This window comes from Sarcophilus harrisii, chromosome 6, assembly GCF_902635505.1.
Source record: "Sarcophilus harrisii chromosome 6, mSarHar1.11, whole genome shotgun sequence".
NCBI lineage: Eukaryota > Metazoa > Chordata > Mammalia > Dasyuromorphia > Dasyuridae > Sarcophilus > Sarcophilus harrisii.
The window spans coordinates 88,905,331-88,922,724 of record NC_045431.1 but is presented as its reverse complement, the minus strand read 5'-3'; the positions used below and the strand labels follow the sequence as shown (position 1 = coordinate 88,922,724).

The 17,394-nt window shown below is 32.2% G+C and overlaps 1 protein-coding gene across 4 annotated transcripts in view; it reads left to right on the top strand.

The window, feature by feature from the left end:
• Positions 1 to 17,394, top strand: part of FSTL5 (follistatin like 5) — a 933,164-nt gene that overhangs the window by 399,602 nt on the left and 516,168 nt on the right. The window contains exons 1-4 of one of the 4 annotated variants that reach the window (XM_031942880.1): positions 7,940 to 7,989; positions 10,579 to 10,659; positions 11,688 to 11,786; positions 15,132 to 15,300. The exons of 2 other annotated variants lie outside the window; for them this stretch is intronic. The gene's annotated coding sequence lies outside the window, so the exon portion shown is untranslated. Of the gene's footprint in view, positions 1 to 7,939; positions 7,990 to 10,578; positions 10,660 to 11,687; positions 11,787 to 15,128; positions 15,301 to 17,394 lie in introns of those variants that run through there. One more of the 4 variants, XM_031942879.1, reaches the window with a different exon arrangement.

The following is a 17,394-nucleotide window of genomic DNA, read 5'->3' as shown; positions in this document are numbered from 1 at the left end:
CAGTGGAAAATTGTAATCTCCTGGAGGAGACAAAACTTATATCTCTAATAATGTTAGGTGGCAGGGGAAATGAATAAGAGAGTATATGAGTAAGCATTGGTCTATGTAAAGGTTGTTCATTTCATAAGGATCCTCTGAGAGGAAGTACAATGAATAGAGAACTAGCCTTAGATTCATGAAGACCTGCATTCCAGTCTTGCTTTTGATAACATTCTGGCTATGTTTCCCTAGAAAAGACTTTTAACAGCCTTCATTGATGCTTTCCCAAACAAACCAACAAATGAATGAATGAATGATTGAACAGATGAATAAATGAAAAGTGGGGGGTGGGAACAAGAATTTTTGATAACATTGAATCCATAGATTCCTCCTCTACCTTCCTTAAAAAATGCATACATGGGGGAGCAGCTAGTTGATACAATGGATAGAGCACCAGTCCGAAGTCAGGAAGACCTGAGTTCAAATCTGGCATCATACACTTAACACTTTCTAGCTATGTGACCGTAGGCAAATCACTTAACCCCAATTGCCTCAGAAAAAAAAAAAAATATATATATATTTTTTATACATATATATATATATATATATATATATATATATAAACACACATACATACATACATACATGGAACTGAAGATATGGTTAAAGTTAAGGCAGGCTACTAATCCTCAAGTATCATTGCTAAAGAGAATAAGTTGGATGTTTTAGATGTAAATTATACAGTTCACCATGAAGCTTTATACAATTGTTTCTTGTTTAATAAAACAATGAGATCTTACATTGGCATAACCTTTGAAACCCAAGGTTCACCCTCATACCTTGAGGAGATTCCACCTTGACAGAAGGATCACTGTATTTTTCAGGATACATTATACCAAGACATATTTTTTATAAAAAAAAAAATCCCTTAAAAGAAACAATCTATGTTAATTTTTGGACATATTTGGTGACTGGGGTGATATTTGAATAGTTATCCCAAAGAACATTAAATAGAACTAAAATAGAAAAGACTGGTTATAATCATCTCTCACTCTGTCAATGAAATGTTCATTAACTATTCAACTGAAGAGAACACTATAGTAATAAAAGCAATGGATTTGCATTCATGGCATTCACATTCTAAGCCCCTGTGTTCCTCATTTTAAAAATGAGGTGCTTGGATTTGATGAACTTTAGGGGCAGCTAGATACTGCTTTGGATTGTCTGTCTCCAAGTCAGAAAGACTCATTTTCCTGGGCTCAAAACTGGTCCCAGATGCTTATTAGTTGTGTGGACAAAAGTACCTCAGTTTTCTCATATGTAAAATGAGTTGGAGAAAGAAATGATAAAACACTCTGTTATCTTTGCCATGAAAATCTCAAATGGAATTACAAAGAATCAGATTGACTGAACAATAATAAGAAACGTTCCTTCTAGGCTCTTGGTCTACAATTCTATAAACATCAGGGGAGGAAGTAATTTAGTTTTAAGGAAATTCAAAATCAGAAGTTGGAAATTCTGGATAAATTATTCTAATTAAAGAAAAAACACATAATAAGAAGTATAATACTGTTTATAACATCAATTTAATCTGTCCTGACATTTCACAAGCTTAAAGTAGAGAGAATGTTAGTGATCAAGTAATAAAGTTGGTTTCATTAAAATTCTAATTATTCAAGCATTTCTCTAGAAGTATCAAATATCTTTTGTAAAACTCTAGTAATGCTACTTAATATTGCTACTAGGAGTAATAATTAACAGAATGCTCTAGTTATTTAATCAAATATTAATGCTGTATTCTAACAATTAGTATAGTCTACCAGGTATACTTTTCTCAGTGTATATTGTTGAATTCAGTAATAATAAAATAATTATGCAATCTGGAAATATACAGCATTTTAATTAGACTCACCTTTTGAATTTTATGCAGTGATGTGTATTTGTTGAGCACTTAATAGAAATAGATCCTATTTTTGAACCATATTAAAATTTATCTTTTTATTCTTAAGACCACATATTCTTAGTATTCCAAGCTATACTGGGACTGGAAGTTAATTTTAAAAGTATAGAAAGAAAAAAAAAAAAATTGAATGAGTTGCCCCTTTGTCCTCCAGAATCATGGAATCTCTGAGCTGTGTTTTCTTTCAGTGGTTCAATGGCTCTGAGCTTGATTAATAGTGCATTCATTTTTGTGTGAGCACAAGCTAAATTTGAGCTCCAAATAGAATTTGGGGTAACTGCCTTCCTAGTAAATTTATCCCTATGTTATGAGAAACATATTGTATAACAATGCAAAATTCTCTCACTTTATTGGTAAAGTCATTTCAGAATGGGCTTTGTAGTTTGTTTTGACTAAAGCTGAGTGTGGGGAATTTAAATTCAATTGCAGGGCCTATTGAAAATCCATTAAAATTCTGTCACTGTGTGCAAGTCATTCAGTAATTCAGAAGTCCATTGTCTACATGAGAGCAAGACATTGAAAGCCTGCATTGTAAAAGATGATTATAATGTGGTTATTCTTCTTGAATGTTTTGAACCTCACAGAGGTAAGCTTTTCAATATGGTTTTGAAGCTTGTATAATATATTTTAAATGAGTCATTCTTAATATGATTCACCATCATTGTAGAAATAAAAATTATTCAAATGGAAGTTTACCAAAATATTGTAATAATTGAAGTAACATTTACAAAAATATGAAAAGTGAATTATTTCATGGAAAAAGTATATAAAATGATAGCATCCCCTTTAAATGTGGCTTTGGGGGATATTTGAATGATGATAAAGGTGACAAGTAACTTTTGGGGGAAGTTACATCACTCACAAAAAAGTTACATTGCAAATGATTGACAAAAATATGGGCAAGAGAAACTTGAGTGCCTGGCAGGAAAAGGCGACCTTCCATAGTTATGCTGCTAGAACCACTTAGACTTAGAACAAATACAGGAAGATGCTAGTGATGTTATGGCCTCTTGTCTAGTAAAACAGCCAGGTTTTGTGGGAAAATATGGAATGCTTACTGAATTCTTTTAACCAGATGATGGTATCTTTGTCCAGGATTGTGATAACATTTATTATCATCCAATTACAATAGTTGGCAAGCTGCTCTGACAATCTAGACTTTAGATTCTAGTTACAGGGAGATATTCCTTGTTTGTATGGTTCTGATATGTTGGGATTAGGTAAAAGGATTAATTATGTGACCATGTGTAAAAAAGTTTTTGTCAATAATATAGCAGGTTATAGTATGAGACCAAACTATCCTTAGGGTACCCTTTTACATGTCAATATAATTTTTATTGTTCATTTATGCAAGATTTTTGAGTTCTAAAATTTTTCTTCTCGTTTCCTTCCCCTCTCCCCCTACTTCTGAAGAAGATGGGCAGTTTGATATAGATATACATATTCTATCATGTAAAACATATTTCCATATTAATCATAGTTGAAAGAAGAAACTGATCAAAAAGAAAAAAACCAAGAAAGAATAAAGTAAGTGAAAGACATCCCATTTGCATTGAATTTATGGTTAATAGACATGAATTATTGTCAACTTCCATTAATGTATAGAGTGGAAAAAAATTTTCTCTTCTTTGTAAGAAAATATTTAAGAGAAAATCTAATTACAGAATCAAATACTTGATTATTCTGAGATGTATTCATCAGAAAATTAGATTCTTGCTGTACCAGTATGAAGTATGATTTATGAAATATATATTCTATTCTAGAGTATAGTAGAGGCTTATATTAAAAAAACCAAACATTTGAAAATAACTCCAAGTTTTGTTCTTCTTCCTATTTAACTAAACAGAAAGTACTTAATTTAATGCAGACTTAACCTTTTGTACACAAAAGGTTGAGTTCATTTTTGTTGTTGTTATTTACATGAAGTATATTTCCACAAAATTCTCTAACCATCTGCCACTAGTCAATAAATCATTTAAAAAATTACCATTAATATTTATTTAAAAGATTGTAGAAAATCCAACCATCTGTTTAACAACAACAAAAATCTTATCCATGAAAAGTATATTAAAATTGTTATCAACATTATTTTAGAAGGAAAAATGATGTTAATATAGACATATTTTAATTGTGTATGAAATTGCTCAACATATAATGGCCTACATTTATTGAAAGTAGGATAGTATTAAAGCAAAATATTACTAACAAGTTCAAGGTGATATAAAGTCATTGGAAAAAATAAGATTCTAGTGGTTATTTTTAGGTAGATTATTTTAGATCTTAGCTATTTTTAGATAAGAGTTTATTCACAAAGAGTCAATGAGAATTTGTTATGCAGTTAATCCTCATATTCAGCATTCTCTATATTTTAGAAAATTCAAAAACAATCTATAGACCTTTAATGTCTACTGTAACATTAATCACTACATGTTTAAGATATTTAGATATTTAGAATAAGGGTTGAATATATTTAGAAGGTCATACAAAATACATGATACAGTGCTTCAGAGGCTATTCTGCCAAGTAACATTGTTATATACTTAATATTGTAAGTTTTGAGGATTAATTCTGGAAACATAATGAAATATATAATTATGTCACTTTAGTTTATCATAGTGTTATAATTAAAGAGGAGCTATTATTTTAAGAAATGCAGTGAAAAATAAGCAAACACTATAGATATGTTACCTCAGCCCTGAAAAATGTATCAAGGAAGGGACATTAGAAGCTTATGAAAGAAAAAAAAAGACTTCTGATACAGCATAAAAATGACAAAAATCATCCCTAATATCTATTAGTAAAGATGGTACCAGATTCATGCTTTGAGAAATGGGGGACTGAGCATGCTGCCATGTGTAGGTTTCCAAAATATTTTAATCTTCAGGAAAGATTTGTCCATGCAACTCTCTAATAAAAACACAAATAAACAAACAAAATAACAACAACAAAAATAATAAAAACCCTTATGTGATTCCTTAGTGTAGAACTTTAATGTCTTGAAAACCACAGAATGCATTTCTTGCACCCAGTTCTTGTATTATATAATTATGATGCTTTGGGAAAATCACTTACTTTCTCTGGTTTTCACTTTCCATAATGGGAAAAAAATAGGGTTTTGCTCTATTTGAAATCCCAGGTCTTGTTCAACTCTGAAAGCCTATGATTCTTTGGTGATTGTAGATGACTGATATAGAATACTTTTTATCTTCAAATATACATTAATGCAGTGGCTCCAACAACTGTAGTTTGACTATGGCAGAAGAAACTCTTATTTGGAGAAGGAATTCCAGAAGGGGACAAAGAAAAACTTTTCATCCCTTTCGCTCCTTCTTAATCTTCCTTGAATGTTAAAGGGATGACTCTGCTCATGAATTTAGATTTAAAATGCACTTTTAATTTGACTCATTCACCTTTGATGTGAAATTAAGAAGTAATTATAGCTGTTAATAAGTTCTGTTGTTAAGAGTATAATATTGTTGAAACCTAAGCCATGGAAGTTCAGTGCACATACTCTATTTGAAAGATCATAGAAATGATCTTAGTATTCTAAGAACAAGACATTATCTAGAATTGTAACAACATTTATATCCTTGATTTGGATTATAGTAACATAATATTGAGATTTGATTTAATAACAACTTATTTGTAATCAGTAAACTTTCAAAATTCTGTCCTTTGATGTTTTCATAATTCTGGATAATAAATCTTCTAAGATATTAGTTCAAAAATGTTCAGAAATTTAGTAAAAAAAAAAAAAAAAGGAAATGCTTTCTTAGAACAACAATAATTTTACTTTAATCTGTCCTTTATAGAGTTTCAGTATTTCAGAAGAAATTTTACACACACAAATATATAAGATTATAAATCTCATTAAGAAATTCTGAAAATGTCCCAGGGCTTTATATAAATAGCAAACATATGCAAAAAGGAGCACCTAGAGAATGACTATTTATAGCTCATTCTTTTATAATGTTTTTCACTTCCAAATTCTTTCCTTGTATCTAGACCTTCCCAAACACATTAATAAAGCAAACAATAGGATAGTTATGCATGTAAAGTTATGTAAAATATTTTTCCATATTAGTAATATTGCAAAGAAAAATAATAATAAAGAAAATAAAAATGAGTTATCAGCTGTCTCTTTGGAGATAGCATTTTTTGTTATGAGTCCTTTGAAATGGCCATGCTTCATTTAGAGTAGCTAAGCCTTTCAGAATTACATTCTTACTGTTGCTGTGTAAAAAGATGCCCTGGTTCTACTCACTTCAATTTGCATTAGTTCGTATAAGTCTTTCCAAGTTTTTCTGAAACATCCTCTGTATAAGTTCTTATAATTCACTCTCTTTATCCCACATTTATTTTTCTATGTCTTCTATCTATTCTAATATCAATTTTTCAGTCATATCATTTTAAAGTAGTGGCATATTATAATTTAAAGTAAAGGTAATAATTTATAAATTATACATGTTTCTGAATCTTAGGAAAATAATACCTTTAGATTATAGGTGGAAAAAGTTTTAAAGATCATGCAGTTCAATTTTATTATTTTTACAGATGAGCTAAATAAAACCCAAAGAGGTTAACTGTTTTGCTCACCATCACATGAATATCTCTATTCATGTCCCATATTTTTCTTCCTCTAGTGGCCTTACCATTGTGTAAAGGTCTTGAAGACTTGTTCTTAAAATCAATAAGAGCCAGAGTCCTGTTCAACACTTCTAAGCTGACAAAATTTTGATCATAGATCCATAAGCAGACTATTGTTAGAGGACAAAGCAGTATAAAATTTGTTGAGTCTCACACCAGAAAATTAATCATGAACTTATGTGACTCCAGGCAAGTTACTTTCCTTAGGAACTTCCATTTCCTCTTTTGTAAAATCAAAGTGTTAAGCAGAAGATCATTATAAATTTGTAGTTTTAAATCCAAGACCTTATGATTCAAAAAAACAAAATTCCTTAAAAAATTTTAGTATGGAGTAAATGGAATTTCTGAGTCCATAGAGAAAATATGTACACCAATGAAATCATGGGTCTTTTTAAACTACCTTTGAAGTTAAGCAAAAATTAATGCTTCATAATATTCCCTAGCACTTTCTGGAATGAACAATGTATAGTTTACTTCCTTATTTAGACCTTGTTTATTCTGGCTTGGTTAGAATTTATTTATTCTGAATCAATTATTAATACTAGTAATACTAATTCTAGTATTAATTCTCCTCTTCCTCTTCAAATCACTATATCACATATTCTTGAGCCAAACAAATAAATTACATCCTATAACAGAAGTACCAAGTACTAACTACTATATTGGAGTATTATTGGAGAAAAATAAAGATGGAGAAAAAAAGGGACATCCTAGTTTCAGTTCTTCCCTGCACTGTTATAAGTATCTGCTAGCTTGAAGGAAGTAGATGTTCTAAAAGGTTAAATGTGGTCATACCCTATGTGAATGTTGCCAGTGGTAATTCTCATGCTCATTTGTGTATTATAGAGAAAGAGTAAAGTGCTTCCATGACATTTTACATGCTTTCCTTGGGATGTTTTGATATTATTAATACAAAGAAGGAAAAAAACAGTTGAAAGTGATAATTTCCTAGCATTTTGTTTGCTTCATGGAAAATATGCTTATAAACATATGAAAAGTAAAATCAAGATTAGAGTCTCTAATTTCACTCATTCAATCAAGGAATAACTCTTTACCAACATGAATATTAAACTATTTCAGGTAACAGTTTTGTGCTTTTAATCATGTCACTAATTTATTTTGTCTATGAAGCCATGGCTTGTATCAGACTTTTTGGACTATGTTGATTATGGATTAAAATATTTAAAATATGATGTAAAATTATGAATGCATCTCATAATGTGTTGTATTGTACTTTTAGTATTCTTTTCTCATTTTGACAGTTGCCACCATGATGAATGAGATATTCAGAATCCTTAAGGTCTCATCTTAGTGAGGTGGCACAATGGATAGAATGTCAGGCTTAGAGTCAGGAAGATTCATCTTCCTGAGTTTAAATCCAGCCTTAAAATAGGTGACTGTAGGTAAGTTACTCAACCTTGTTTGCTACAGTTTCCTCATCTCTAAAATGAACTAAAGAAGGGAATGGCAAACCAGTTTAGTATTTTTATTAAGAAAACACCAAATGATGTGTGTGTGTGTGTGTGTAAGTGTGTGTGTGTAGGTATAAAAATATATATATATATATATTCCATTCTATTTATCCTGGCACATGTTCTACATTCTAGTCAAATTATATTGTAGTTGTCCTTTAGTCTATAACCTACTAACTTTCCTCCTTATATTACTATGCCCTCTACAATTCTATATGTTTATAGGCTTTCATTCATATCTAGAATACCTTGTGACAACATTTCTATTTTTTGAATTCTTGCCTTCTTTAAGGCTCAACTAAGTAGCTTTTGTGTAATCCTTCCTTGATTCTTCCAAATGGAAGTGATTTCACTTTTCTTAGATTTTGTATACTTTGGTAGTAATCTCACATCTACCTTTATATCATATTTATTTATGTATAAGCCAAGGATTTATAGTATTCTTGAAGTAAGAGTATAGATTTCTGTCCTGCTGTTTTTTCTTGAGTATTTTTCTTTCCTTTTCTTTTTTTTTTTTTTTTTGGTTTTCTTGTTTGTTTGTTTTTTGCTTAATTATTCTGATCCTATGATTTTATCCAATAAGAAAATAATGTAATTAAACTAACTCTTTTGTAGCAATATATATATGTGTGTTGCTGCTTATAGGAAATGTGAGGTTAAAGATTTGACTATGGCAATGTAGCCTGTATATATCAGTTAGAACTTAATCCCATATGGCCTCCTACCCACTCTGACATGCCACTTCAATCATATTACTTGTCAAAAGTATTTATTAATACATATTACTTAACTTAAAGTCATTCCTTCTGAAGCAAATTTTCTCTAATTGTTGGTGATTGTCATTATCAAGATTGTTAACAACATCTACATAACAATCTTTCTGACTCAGATTTTGAAATTGAAATAATAACTTCTTTACTTTCTCATGAAAGCACCCTTCTATATTATAAGGTTAAATTAAAATATTTTAAAATATTTAAAATGTTAATAAGTACAAACTGCGTGTTTTAAACTAAGGATGTTTCTGCTATTTATCACTTCTTGATGAAAAAAAAAAAAAAAAAACTTGAGTATAAAAAATTTTGAGTTAGAAGCCTCCCTAGAGATCATAGAGTCTAGGAATTTAGGCCTGGGGAAATTACCAACATATCCATTATAACACAGCTCATTAATGTTATAGGCAGAACTAGCAACCACTTTTCTTGCCTCCCAGTCTATTGCTCTCTCGATTATGACACCCTCCTTGAAGATGCTCTAAAAAGAAAGCAAATGGGATTGCTATTTTGTGGGTGACGTGAATATTTGTTTTTATTTTGTATCTGTTTGGAATACAACTCTGTGCCTTGTAAGCTGCTGGATCATTGCCTACTAGTTCACCCCTGTGGAAACAAGTTTATCAGGATCTGGAAATACAATCTGTTTCTCAGGAACTATTGCCAAAACTTACAACCGCTCCTTTGGAGTGTGAATTTTTGCCTCTCAAAATGCAAAATGCTTTATTGTACACAGTTTCTTCACTATTTACGTGTGGAAAGACTCTATGATTTCATTAGTTTAGTTTCTATATCAATTTTGATAACTTGCCTACAAGCAACAGGAAAATAGTAAAGTGGTCAGAGCTGTGAGTCTAAAGTTTCAAATCATGGCTCAAATACCTGTGTGACCCTGAAAAGTTTCTCTCTGATTTAGTCCTCATCTGTAAATATATATCATAATGTCACTCTTATAATCATTTTGAGGATTACATTTTTGAAATTCTTTGAAAACCTTAAAACGTTTTTATAAGTTCTAGCTAATGTTTGTATGGCTTAGTAGAGATATTACAGGGATAGAAAGTATAGGGCATTTCATAATTGGTATCCCAAAATAATTTTTAAAGATTTCAAACTCCAATATTCTATTAAACACTTCTACATCTTCTATACATACATTTATTGTATTTTTGTTGGTAATATTTGTTGGTAATAAAGCTCTTTCCTAATAAGTCTATGAAATCAGTAATATAGGTAAAGTATTATTATCCCTATGTAACAGATGAGGACATCAAGACTAAAAAAAGAGAAACAAAATTATCGTGGCCACACATGACATAAACTAGCTAGAACATAAACTCAGAACTCTAATTGCAAGTACAGAATTCTTGTCTCTGATCCATCCTTCTAAAGAAAAAAGAACTTAGTTGCTTATCTATGCTGATTGCCTTTAGATTTTTACAAATGCCATTTGTATTTTTTTTTTATTTTGAGAATTGAGATAGAATAAAATGTTGACAAATTTGTTAGAAATCTTTTCTATGACAACAAAAATAAGTACTAAATACAAACCTTACTACTGCATTAATGAAACATCAAGAAAGTCTCCAATAGTCATGCAAGTTAGTTCTAGTTTATGATAATATTGTATTCATAGTTAATCTATTTGATGGTCTTAATAGACAGTTTTATATGCAGTATACATAAAAACAGCTTGCAGAATGCATATTTCTGATTTCTATCTTCATTTATCAACTATGGCTTCAAGGTACTTTAGAGCAAAATGTTGTCAACCAGCTGGATCAGTCATTAAGCTGAATATTTTAAAGCCTTTTGGGAGAAAAAGGAGGTAAGTGGTATAGTACAGTGGAGAATGCCTCTAGGACTCAGGAAGACTTGGATAATGGTATTAGAGATTTAGACTTGGAAGGGACCTTTACTGTCATCTTATCTGCCCATCTATTCTTTTGCAGATAAGGAAACTGAGACACAAAAAGAATGCAAACAATTCTCCTAAAATATTAAACCTCAGTTCTTCTGCCCATAAATTTATTTCTGTCTCTTTTATACCATCCCTGGAGAAAAATGCTATTTGTGACATCAGCTTAGCATGTCATCCTTCTTTAAGGACAAATTTTGCCTTCTGCAAAATTATACCAGTAATACCTCTCCCATACAGACCTATTGTCTCAAATATTATATGCAGAATGCCCTTAAATTGCCATGTAAAGATCAATTGTTCTTTGTAATTTATTATTAAGAATTTTCAATATGCCAATCCACTAAAAAGTCTTAAATGACTAAAATAAATTTTATGTAAAGATAATCTTCCCAGAAAATAAATTCTTCCTTAAAATATCATCAAGCAAATATGGAGACATTAAAACTTTATGTATTCTATAAGTATAGCCCCATTTTTGCTATTATCCATCCCACAAAAACATTTTGATAATTGTTATTATGCAGTGAATGCATTTAGGATGAATTTCTACATCCTAAATTCCCTTGTCTTTCTTCTATGTTGCTCCTGTAACATTCCACTGCTGAGTAGACAACCATGGAGCTTCTCCCAGGCAATGGCAGTACTACAGGAAGTCTGTTCCCAACATCGAGAAAGGGAGCCAGATCAGGAGGTAGAAGCATGCTGACAAGGACACATGCAGTCCACTAGAAACCAACTTAATAACAGAACAGATCTGGCTTTGAAATATGTGATGTTTCAACACTAGCACAGTCAGACATTCTGTCAAATTTTCACTACTGAAAAACTAACAGTCCTTGTATTGTAGATCCATATCTGGTTTGAAGTTCTGAATGTTACAGGGGGTACTTTAATAATTGTTTAGTAACAAAAATCTTTCATGTCTCTTTCTGAAGATTTATGACTTGAGGGCAAATACAGAGTTTTTTATATATGCATAAATTGGACAATACAGCATTGTGCACATCCTGAGGATTCAAGAGCATCTTGTTTAGGTAATTTCTCCTTTATTCTTTCACTGTAGATAATTAATTTAATCAGTATGGCAAAAATTTAACTGAAATATGACATGGCATAATGGAAAAAGAAAAAAGCCTCAGAGACACAAAGACATGAAATCAAATCCCACCTTTTAAATATACTGATTGTGTGATTGAACAAATTACTTAACCTTTTAGTGTTATAGAAAGCATTCTAAGATTTTAATTGCAGAAAATTGCTGATCTGCATTCTTTTTCATCCAGAAATTTCCTATATCAAGAAACTCACAGGTCCAGTTTTTAATACTTAAAAGTTCATCTGGTTAGATATTGATATTTTATTTAACTTCACTATCTCTGGATAAGATGAACCTATTGCTGAGATTAATATTAGTAAACAGATCTTCAAATGACAGCTCTTTTTGCTGTTCTATCATGGAAGCCACTGCAGTACATAACTATGGGAGCTTCAAAGAAAAAGAAGTCAATCTCAATATACCTTAGAACTCTTTGAGATACATTCAAAAACTGTCTTCCTGTTTTTGTTAACAGAATATTTTAATCAGGAAAGGATGAATCTGTTCTCTTAGTTATTTTCTTGGTATAGAAATATCAAGTGGCAGGAGTGACCAGAAAAATATTTTGTCTTTTAAACTTCCCATTTTGAAGTGATTGTGAAGATAAGATTTGGCATGAGCCATTATAATAAAAATAAAATTAATGATGATGATGATGATGATGACCATGGCAATGACCATGATGATGATGATATATGTGCAATGTGGATTTGTTCATTTAGAATTTTAAAATTGGGTTGACGAGGATCTGAATTGGACTATTTTGAAAGACAGTATTTAGATTTCTTTTGACATCTAGTCCAACTCATCTACACAGGTAGGCTGGACTTTCACACCATTGTGAACAATTACCACTTTGCTCTCATATCCTCAAAACTGTTGGAGGGATATTGAGCTAGAACTATGTATATTAAGTTTGTAGTCCATAATAACAAGAATTCAAAATAAAAGCCAGTTTTCCTGATTGTTCTGAAGGAGAGAATAACATTTTGACTTAGCTCCCTCCAATCATGCATGCATGTGAGCACAGATACTCACCCACATACCTTAATAATCTCAGATAGTAAAACAACATTAAACAGAAGTCAGGAAAATTTACAAATTAGAGTAGACAAGGAAATTTATTAGAGTAAATGACCACTTGAACTTTTCATTGAAAAAATAAAATAAAATCTGAGTATACTCCAAGACAGAATAATCTTATGGAGAATTCCATTTTGGATAGTCACAAAAAATAAAATAAAATCTGAGTATACTCCAAGACAGAATAATCTTATGGAGAATTCCATTTTGGATAGTCACTGATGAGGCAATTAAAGGCCCTAAAAGATATATTAATAAGCAGATTTCTCTAATAAGTTTCTAGCAGTTGCTGTTAGCCATCCAAAATTTGGCTCTTTTTTGAATCTTCTCCTCAGTATTATTTACACAATGAATTATGCAGTATTGGTAGCTCAGTATTCTTTCTCTTAACTAATCACTAACATTACAGGAATGCTTTAAGGAACAACACAACCCACTTAATCAGCAATGGGTTATAATCATAACAACAATGTTCAAGTAGCACTTTTAGATTTTTAAGTTGATTCTTTTTTTCCCCATTTGACCTTCCAATAGACCTGTTAGGTAGGTAATGCAAGTATCCTTATACTCAATTTACATATTAGAAAACTGAAGTTGAGCAAAATGGAGTAAGTTGTCCATGGTCACAAAGCTAGTATCAGAGGCAAGATCTAAACTTGGGTGTCTTTGGCTTTAAGTTCAGCAATCTAAATCTTATTCTATTATTGGAACCACTGAGTTCATAATATATTTATCTGACAAAATCTAGTTGTGTATTTCTGAACAAGATATTTTATCTTGTATGCAACAATTTCTCTATCTGCAAAATAAAAGTGTTTTCTAGTGAGTCCTATTGATAAGGTTTAGGTTTGGGGGCTCCAAGAACCAAAATATGATAAGGTCTAGATTTAGGGTTGTCAGGGAACCAAATGATGAGATTAGGGTTTCTGATGGTCAGGGAGTTAAATGAGGAGGTCTAGTGGCAGGTTTGGGGTTCAGGGAGCCAAATGGAGAGGTTAGGCTCCCCTATTCTCCTTTGGGATTTGGTACATGGATAGAGAGTTTGGGGAACCCCGCTTCTGGCGGCACAGAGATTCTTTATAAGGGAATTTACAAACCCAAAATAGTTACACTGATAAAAAGAGGTTTATTATAGGCATTGGGAAGTCAGCCTAAATAAAGTTTCTAGTAGAGAAATCCTGACAGAGAGGCATAAAGTCTCGTTAGGGAAATAGGTGAGGAAGATAAAGAGAGGGTAACATTGGAAGAGAATATTATTTCAGCGGGCAGAGATTTCCTTGGCATACATAGCATGGCATGGCATGTTAGGTCCTCTGCATAGAGAGGGTTTAAGATTGGCTCTTTTATAATGGGAGCTTTGGCTACAAGGGAGGCCTGCTCCATGGGGGCTGGGCTAGTGGGTGGAGTTCCAAGTTGGCTCTTTTTATCTACAAGCTGGATGTCAGCTTGAGTTGGAATTGAGAAAATCTTAGAATTGAATAGGGTTGGAATTCTCCAATTTAGGACTGAAGCAACCCACCTAGATAATAGAATGAAGCTGTTTATCTTGTTTCCTTTGGGTGCCACAGACGCAGGGTCTCAAGAGAATCCTTCAAGGAGCTTTAGAGAATTTCAGGGTCCCTTCTTCATTACCTGCTCAAGCAGTCATTCCAAATTCATTTGGCAAAAAGGGGCTGAAATTTCTTCTTTAGTAACTGCTTTGAGCTGGCAAGGGTTGTAGAGATTTTGGGGATTTCATTCTAGGAGGTTAGGAGTGACCCCTTTTGGGGGTCTGAGAAGAGAGAACTGGCTCCTCAATCTCACCATAAAATCACCAAGATGGCTTAGGCAAAGGTCCTGAGCCTCCCCTGCTCTGCTATCCCCAGTCTTATGGGGGAGGGGTAGGAGAGACCAAAGAGCCAGAGTGAGAGCAAAGTAGAAGCCCCCGCCATTTTACCAGCCAGCTGTCTGCTGGTGGAGCAAAGGGGGAACATAACCAAACCCCAAATAATAAAATAGTGGATGCAGTGCTAGGATGGAAATCAGTGATCATTTATTCTTCTTATTTTATAGATGAGAAATCTGGATTCCAGGGACACTAGGTAACTTTCCCAGAATCACAGTGACATAGAATTTGAATCATGTCTTTTGCTTCCAGTCAGTACTCTATTCACTGTAATATTCCTTTTTTTTTTTTTTTTTTTTGCATTGAACATAGTAGTTACTGGGTCACACATCACACACATATAATGCTACTACTTTGAACAAGTGATTCTCCAGCTACCTCTCTTGATGCCTGCTAAATGGATGTGGAAATCAAAGCCCCAAAACACTTCTGTTAGTTTGTTTTGCTTCCTAATGAAGAACCAAGGTCCTCCAGAATAAGAAAGGTGAGAAGAAACTCCCAGTTAACTTTCATATTTAAAAAAACTCTATACAAGTTATGTCTAACCCTTGTAGAGTTATAATAACATACTTAAACATTAGTGGAAATAATCTTCTGTATGAATACTTAACTTATCTAGATGATAGAACAAGAGAAATTCTGTGAGGCTCTTTTAAACAAACAAAGAAATGATAAACAAATAAAATTTGTTCCTCTTAAGATTATTCTGAAAGATAATCTCAAAATGTTTTAATTTTAAACTAAGTAAGTTTTGCATTTGACCCAATAACATATACTGCTTAACCATGAAAACATAAGGTAATTGTATGTATTATTTAAGATGCAAGTGATTCTGTCATATTTCAACAATAGGTGCATTTTGAGTATTTGAAATTTGGTTCTGATTCACTAGAGGCAAATCAAATCTCCTTGTGTGTGTGTGTGTGTGTGTGTGTGTGTGTGTATGTGTGTGTGACTGATAGTTTAAAATAGGCAAACAGAAGCAAACAAATAGCAAACAATTGAAGAAGACAGTGTTAAACAACAGGAAGTATATTCCATTTGGGTGCAGAAGGATTGAATTCAAGACCAGTTCTCCTTCAATTTACATGGCTGATCATGGATAAATCATTTAACATTTTATTTCTCAGTTTCTTCATCTGTCAAAGGAATGAAATAAACTTGACTACTTCTTAGCTTTCCTCTAGTGTTATATATGTGACCTTAGGGCTCAATAAGTAAATTCATTTAAAGTTCACAAAAGAGATGAAGACTTCAGAGTTATCTGCTTAGAAATCATAAGTGATATAAACCATAGGAAAAGTAAAAGAGTGTAACTGGACAGAATGACATTTAAAATTAATTTTCCTATTTATTCCCTAAGGGCTCTTGCATAATTCAGTTAAGTGCTCTGTTCCTCCTCTCAGGACCCTCATAAATTTAAGGAAGGCATTGTGCTAAATTAGGAGTTCTTACTCCAAGGTCCTTGAACTTATTTTTAAAAACTATAATTGCTTTTCAATATAATGGCTTTTCTTTGAAATCCTGTTTTTATTTTGTGCATTTAAAATATTATTTTGAAAATAACATCTATAGCATTCATAAAATTGTCAAAGTGGTCCCCAAAACAAAATTTAAGAAACTCGTGGACTGAATGATCCTTAAGATCAAGCTCTAACAGCAGTTACCAAAACCATTTGGTATTGGCTAAGGAATAGATTAGTTGATCAGTGGAATAGGTTAGGTTCAAGGGATAAAACAGTCAGCAAATATAGCAACCTAGTCTTTGACAAACCCAAAAACCCCAGCTTTTGGGATAAGTACTTACTGTTTGATAAAAATTGCTGGGAAAATTGGAAACTAATATGGCAGAAACTAGGCATTGATCCATACTTAACACCGTACATCAAGATAAGGTCAAAATGGATTCATGACCTAGGCATAAAGAATGAAATTATTAATAAATTAGAGGAACACAGGATAGTTTACCTCTCAGACCTGTGGAGGGGGAAGGACTTTATGACCAAAGAAGAACTAGAGATCATTACTGATCACAAAATAGAAAATTTCGACTATACCAAACTGAAAAGTTTTTGTACAAACAAAACTAATGCAGACAAGGGGAGCAATAAACTGGGACAATATTTTTACAGTCAAAGGTTCTGATAAAGGCCTCATTTCCAAAATATATAGAGAATTAACTCTAATTTATAAAAAATCAAGCCATTCTCCAATTGAAAAATGGTCAAAGGATATGAACAGACAATTCTCAGATGAAGAAATTGAAACTATTTCTAGTCATATGAAAAGATGCTCCAAGTCATTATTAATCAGAGAAATGCAAATTAAGACAACTCTAAGATACAATCTGACACACCTGTCAGATTGGCTAAGATGACAGGAAAAATAATGATGATTGTTGGAGGGGATGCGGAAAACTGGGACATTGATGCATTGTTGGTGGAGTTGTGAACAAATCCAACCATTCTGGAGAGTAGTTTGGAACTATGCTCAAAAAGTTATCAAACTGTGATAACTTTGATCCAGCAGTGTTACTACTGGACTTATATCCCAAAGAGATTATAAAGAAGGGAAAGGG